We start from the raw sequence: 6,182 nt of genomic DNA on the forward strand, positions 1-6,182 counted from the left end.
GGTTAGTTTCTCCAGTGCCCCCCAATACAAAGAATATAAAAGGCCATTGTCAGTCATTATCCCCAAATCATAAATTGGTTTAGAAATAGGCATACTTGCCTAGAACTTTTATGAATTATGATGAAATCCAAACAATTAAAATTTACATTAAAAAAGTTAACCGGAAGATAGGCAAAGAGGATCCAATATACAACTATTAGGGGACTCTGAAGAAGTAACCAAGGGAACAGAAGAGTCTCAAGAGAACAAAGAAAATACCAAAAACTATAATTCTATAAAGATTTCCTAATATAAAAAATGATTTGAATTATATGTTCAAAAAACAAACCATGTACCTGAGAATATTGACCCAGAATGACCAAAACCAAGACATATTCCAGAAAAATATTGTATTTTAAAGAAAAGGGGGAAAAATAGATATCTAGGCAAAAAGGAGCATATAACTTACAAGGAAATCAAATTAAATTATCCTCAGAATTTTTTTTTTTTTTGACAGCAAAGCTTTTTGCCAGAAGAAATTAGAGTAATGTATTTAAGATATTCAAAGAGAAAAGATGTGAACTAAGGATTTTTTCTATCCAGGAATTCACAAACTGCTAATAACATGTAAAGACTCAGAGAATATTATTCCCATGAGCCCTTTCTAAGGAGTCTACTAAAGAACAAGTTTCAGACAGGTATTGTTGGTGAATATTAGATATATAGTTACTTGTAGATAAAAGAATAAATGAGGGTTAAAAGGTAGAGATTCTAGTATATGATTCAAAGTGTACATATACCAAAACTATAAAAAATGGGGAGATGATCAGCATATGCAAAAAAAAAAATTTATATGCTTTCAGTAACAATAATGTTAGTCATTGTATGAGTACTACTATCTGAGAATGTTGTATATGTAAAGTACATAAAAAGAAATGCTAATTATGGGATATTCTAATCCTATCTTCCCACATGCCTTAAAGGATTTTCTGGTGAAAGAAAGGAGCTACTTCAGCAATAGAAGATGTTAAGTAAACACTCTATAGATATGAATGTGAATTATAAAAATCAGTATGAACTCATGAGATATTTATTTATTCTGGCTCTTTCCATTAAAAGAACTTAAAAACAAAAGTCAATCCAATAGCATTCAGATTTGATCTTCAAATGACATATCCCATTGAACTAAACTAGGATTTCTTGGAGAAATGGCTAATTCCAGCTCTGAGGCAGGAAATGTTTATGATGAGTTTGGTACATCTTGACGTGCAGTTAGAAGGAAGCTGTCAAAAACTACTAGGGTCATGTCAGAAGAACTCAGGAAGCACCTTGAAGAGTTTCCCACTGGCCAAAGATTTGAGTTTTATGATAGAAAAACTCATCAAATATAAAAATAAATAAATTCAAGAGCTTATGGTATATATTTTTAAAATAATAATTGGTCACCTCCTGAGGAAACAGTGATCCAATTGTCATCTTGAAAACTGGGTAAAAAAGGAAATTATCGAATCTTATCCTACCTATCCTACATGAATTGTAGTAGTGAGTAACAAAATAATAGATGAGGGGTGTCTCTTTATAAAATTATCCTAGGTGATAATTAAAAGGAAGTATAGAATTAAAATACTATTATTTTTTAACTCCTCATGAATTAATGGATGTAGCCACTGAGCATCTGCTTCAACTAACATTAAAAAATACATAAACCAGACACAGGACATAATGCCAACTTAATCTTGTTAAAGGGATCAGACCTGTGTCAGGTCAAGCCTCTAGATTCAGCTCCTGATTTGCAGGAAATACAGAAAATAGAGGAACACATTGAACTGTACCATGACTGAGCAGTCAGCAAATCTGACTGTAGGAAACTTGACAGGCCAACTGACCCAAATTTGTCACCAGATAAACTATAAGGAAAAGAAAGAGATGAAGGGAGGAAACCATTGATTAAAAGACACCTAAAAGGCATATCAAGTTAAAAAAACATATGGGCAAAACTAAACTATAGGGTTTAGGGATGCACAGTTGAATGATAAAACCATAAATAAATGCAAAGAAGTGACTATTATAAAAGCCACAATGGTGATTACTTCAAGAAGTAGAAAGGGGTTGTGTTAGGATGAGGCATGTGGAAGGGTTATAGGGGTGGCTGGCAATTTTATTTCTTGATTTTGGTAGTAGTTATAAGGGTGTTCACTGTATAATAATTCACTAAGCCACACATTTGTTTGGTTTCGTTTTCTGTGTCTGTGTTTAATTTTACAATAAAAATATTTTTTTAAAGAAAGGAATTAACTGTAGTGATTATTTGTATTCTTTCTCTCTGGGTTAACTATTTGATCATGATGAATTAAGAAGCTCTCCCCAAAGCAAGGCCTCTTTAGATTTCTGAAGGAACGAGGACATTATAACTAGGGTCCAGCTATGATCATTGAATTAAGCACTTAGGAGAGCTCATTAAACTCGTGTTGCATGAAATCAGTGAATCAATGAGTCAAGAGATAATGCAAACACTCCATACTCAAAGTCAATCTGCAGACTTCTACTAGATACCTCCCCCTGGCTAGAAAAATGTTTTGGAGCTCTTTATTACCTGTAGGAAATGCTTATGCTCCCCAGCTTCACATTCCAGCCTCTTCCAGAAACCTGTCTCAATCAACCTTTCCAATCTTACCACATTTACTTTCTCAAATGCTCTACTCCAGCCAAATAGGTCTACTTTTAGAATTCTATCGCCTAGCTTTTCTCATTTTCCCTGTCCCCATGCCTTCTTTTGTAGCTTTCCTCTTTCTTTCTACTCACATAAACTCTACTCATCCTTCAAGACCTGGCTCTATTCTCATCTTCCATATCTTTTATCTTCTATAAAGTCAGTCCTTATATTCTGCTCTGTTGTGCTTCTTCTTTTTTTTTGAACCTCAAAAAATGTCTATTATCACTCTTAGACACTTAGCCCTTGCTTGCACTGGTATTGTGAGAGAGCTTTTTATCTTTTTTACTTGTTTTGGGCCTGCAAATATACTCTATATTTCTTAAGTTCGGAACTGCGACTCACACTTTTTAAAAATTAGTCAACAAAGCCTCCCACCACATTTTGTGCATCTCCAATCAGTATTTGCCAATTGACTAGTAAGGTGGGTAGGTAGACGGATGGATAGATAGAAGAACAGATCAAGTTATCATACATTTGAGAACATTCAGTGGGTACTGACAGACATAAGACATATAAGTTATATATTCAATAGGGATAGAAGTATAAGGGTCTATTCTACTGCAAGGAGTCTCTGGACAACCACAGGCAGTTACAGATGTTGAGTACTTGGAAACTGATGCTAAAATGAAAAAAGAGGACACTGAGAGTAAAGAAGCTACTAATAAAAATTCTTTCACTCACAGCTTTGTCCATCTAGCTCTATCTGTGGCAGGTCATACACTTAAGTACTGAAACTATAAGCAAAACTTTCAAGAATTCCACTCTATATACTTTTCTAAAAAGTCTACAAGATCACTTATGGCAAGTTTGGGGGTGAACAGGACTATGGATTGGATTGAGTAAGAGTTCTTTTTGGCCTATAATCTAGATATAAATGATTATGAAATTAGAGGCCTCATCCTTCAGTTATGAAGGTGACTTCTGGATAAAGAAGAAAGATAAAGTCCCTGAAATGTGTCAGCTATCCCAGAGAGCTCTGAGCTGTGAAAGAAATCCTTTTCCTGGTCAGAACACCACTACGTAGTCAAGTGGCATAGTACCTGGGGCCAGCTCCTTCTGGTTTCCTCCCTGCAGCTAACCACAGATCTGCCCTCTTTTTGAAGGAATGGCTCCAGGGAGAAATCTTCAAGGACCAGACAGATTGGAAGGGATAAATGAATTGGAGTCTGTGAGGTAAGACGTAAGCAAATATAAATAAACAGAATTAGAGGTGGAAAGAATGGAAACCTCCAGAGCCAACAAACTTCTTTCCCCTTGTGCTTAGGCATTTTCCTTTCAAGAAAGCCAAGAAAAGAGAAAGGTTCTAACATGGATTGGATGCCTCCTGTGTAATGAGAGCTGTTCTAGCTGCTTTCAAACATGCAATTTTATTTAATCTTCCCCCCTTAACTTGCATGTCATCCTTGCACGGGGCCCATGCTAATTTCCTCTGTATCATTCCAATTTTAGTATATGTGCTGCCAAAGTGGGCACTCCCACAACATGCAAGGAAAGGGATACCTTTCATGTTTTACTGAAGATGCAAACAAAGCTTCAAAGAGATCAAGAGACTTGGCCAAGGCCACACATTTAAAAACTATAAAAACCAGGATTCAAACGTGTGCTTATTTTTCTCCAAACCCTGCCCACTACACCCCTATTGAAAACAGAATTATAGCACGTTTTCACTGAAAGATGATTTCACCATCTTCTCCATTTCACAGATGAAGAAACTATGGCCAAGAAGAAGATGCAATTTGCCCAGGTCACATACATGGTCAACTTGTAATAGGGTCTCAGCTGTAGTGCAGGCCTTCTGATTTCCAAATAGGAGCTCTCATTATTTGTATCCTCCAAGGTCCTACAAGAATGGCACACTCAAAGGGGGGCATTAGGAAAGAGCTTAACAAAGGGACTGTTAAATGCAAAGGCACATTTAACAGAAGCCAACAAAGCTGGTGAAGCAATCCAAGCTTAGTGGTGATAAGGGGACCGTGAACACCCCTGTGCCTGAAGGGACAAAGCCAGGACCCTAAACTCACTCTGACCTTTGGTTGGTAGAGAAAGGCACTGCCAGCCTTCAGCCTGGCAGGGAGGGAATCTAGGCCACAAGCCTCTGCCCTCTCTCTCTCTCTTCTAGCCTACTTGTGTCCTACTGGGGCCTTCCATAAGCTGTACTCTACAGAAAATCAGAAGGTGAGGGGTTTCCAAAATGCAGTTTCCAAAGCTCAGAGCAAGATAGAAAAGGGAGAAAAATGGACCGGGAGAGGGAAATGGAGACTTCTGACTATACTACTAAACAGGAATGCTTCTCTGAACCTGAAGAGTCCTGCATCAGCAGGTCAAAGACAGCAAAAGCAATAATCATTTTCCCATGTTAGGCAATGTAGGGTTTGGCATGGCAGGATAAAGGGCAGCTCCCAGCACAGAGCTGGATTTCTCACTACCCGCTGCAGGAGTATTCTAGTCCAGTCAACTTGTCTCTGATAAAAGGGGACAGAAGCCCTATTCTAATCACCTCAGGATCAAAGGCATTGCTTTGGGACTCTTCTGCTTTGGTACAAAGGTCACTAGTAGTGACGGAGCAGGGAGTTGCTGGTGTTTCAGATGAGCTTTTGTGTGTATTTGAGAATTAAAAACAGGAGCAGGGGGTGGGGGATCTACATGTGTACAAGAACGTATTTACTATTTACCAGTTCTTGGAAATCAATGCCACTTTTCAAATAAAGACAGTCCCTAAGTGAAGGCAGCTTTGGCATCCCAGTAAGGCACATTCCTCCTACCGAAGCCCTTAGCACAGACATCCTTGCTTTGGCCCTACATGTTTCCCCCAGCGCGGGTACACCCATCACACCTCTCTACCCCAGTCCTTCATCTCTGCCTCAAGTTTCAACTTCCACTTTCACTGAGCCCCCATCGTCTCCCTGATTTGGTCATATTTCCTATTTAGTTTAAATCAACAGTCTGATTTTATCAACAATAATGCTTTATGGAGGTTTATTTCTTCAAACAGACTGTGCTCCTCTTTGCTATAAAGTTAATTTTATGTTCTTTGTTCACTTTCCTAATCTGCAAATTACATCCTCCTGTTCCTTGATTACTTACTATTGGAAAAACAGCCCCTTTTTGCTTCCAGTTTGAATATTCTCTGCCTTATCTTGATGACCCTAATCTTTCTCCCCTGACTGGCCTCTCAAGGCAGCCGTAACAGGCAGGGCGCAGCCTGTCCGCCAGCACAGACCCCAGCCTGAGAGGGCCAGGGCTGCATGCCTTGCTCCTCCGCTGGCCTTTTTTTTTTTTTTTGTCCCCCAATCATTTTTTCTCAAACAAAGTGTGGGAAGAGGCTCAGTTGCAGCAGGAAGGATTAGAAATTCTGGGATCCACTCCATGCTCTCAGAAAGTCCTAGTGGGAAGACGGAGAACTTCCGACACTGAGAGAAACAAGGACAAATGCTTTGGAGGCTGACACTCGGCTGATACTGCATGAAAAATGACCTGACTCTTTTGTTGG

At 38.6% G+C, this 6,182-nt stretch overlaps 1 non-coding gene across 1 annotated transcript; it reads right to left on the reverse strand.

The window, feature by feature from the left end:
* Positions 1–4,057: 4,057 nt before the first annotated feature.
* On the reverse strand, positions 4,058–4,165 carry LOC144313164 (U6 spliceosomal RNA). The gene has a single exon (XR_013378891.1). It is a non-coding gene; the product is annotated as a U6 spliceosomal RNA (small nuclear RNA).
* Positions 4,166–6,182: the final 2,017 nt, after the last annotated feature.

The sequence above is a fragment of the Canis aureus genome, chromosome 4 (genome assembly GCF_053574225.1).
Source record: "Canis aureus isolate CA01 chromosome 4, VMU_Caureus_v.1.0, whole genome shotgun sequence".
Classification (NCBI taxonomy): domain Eukaryota; kingdom Metazoa; phylum Chordata; class Mammalia; order Carnivora; family Canidae; genus Canis; species Canis aureus.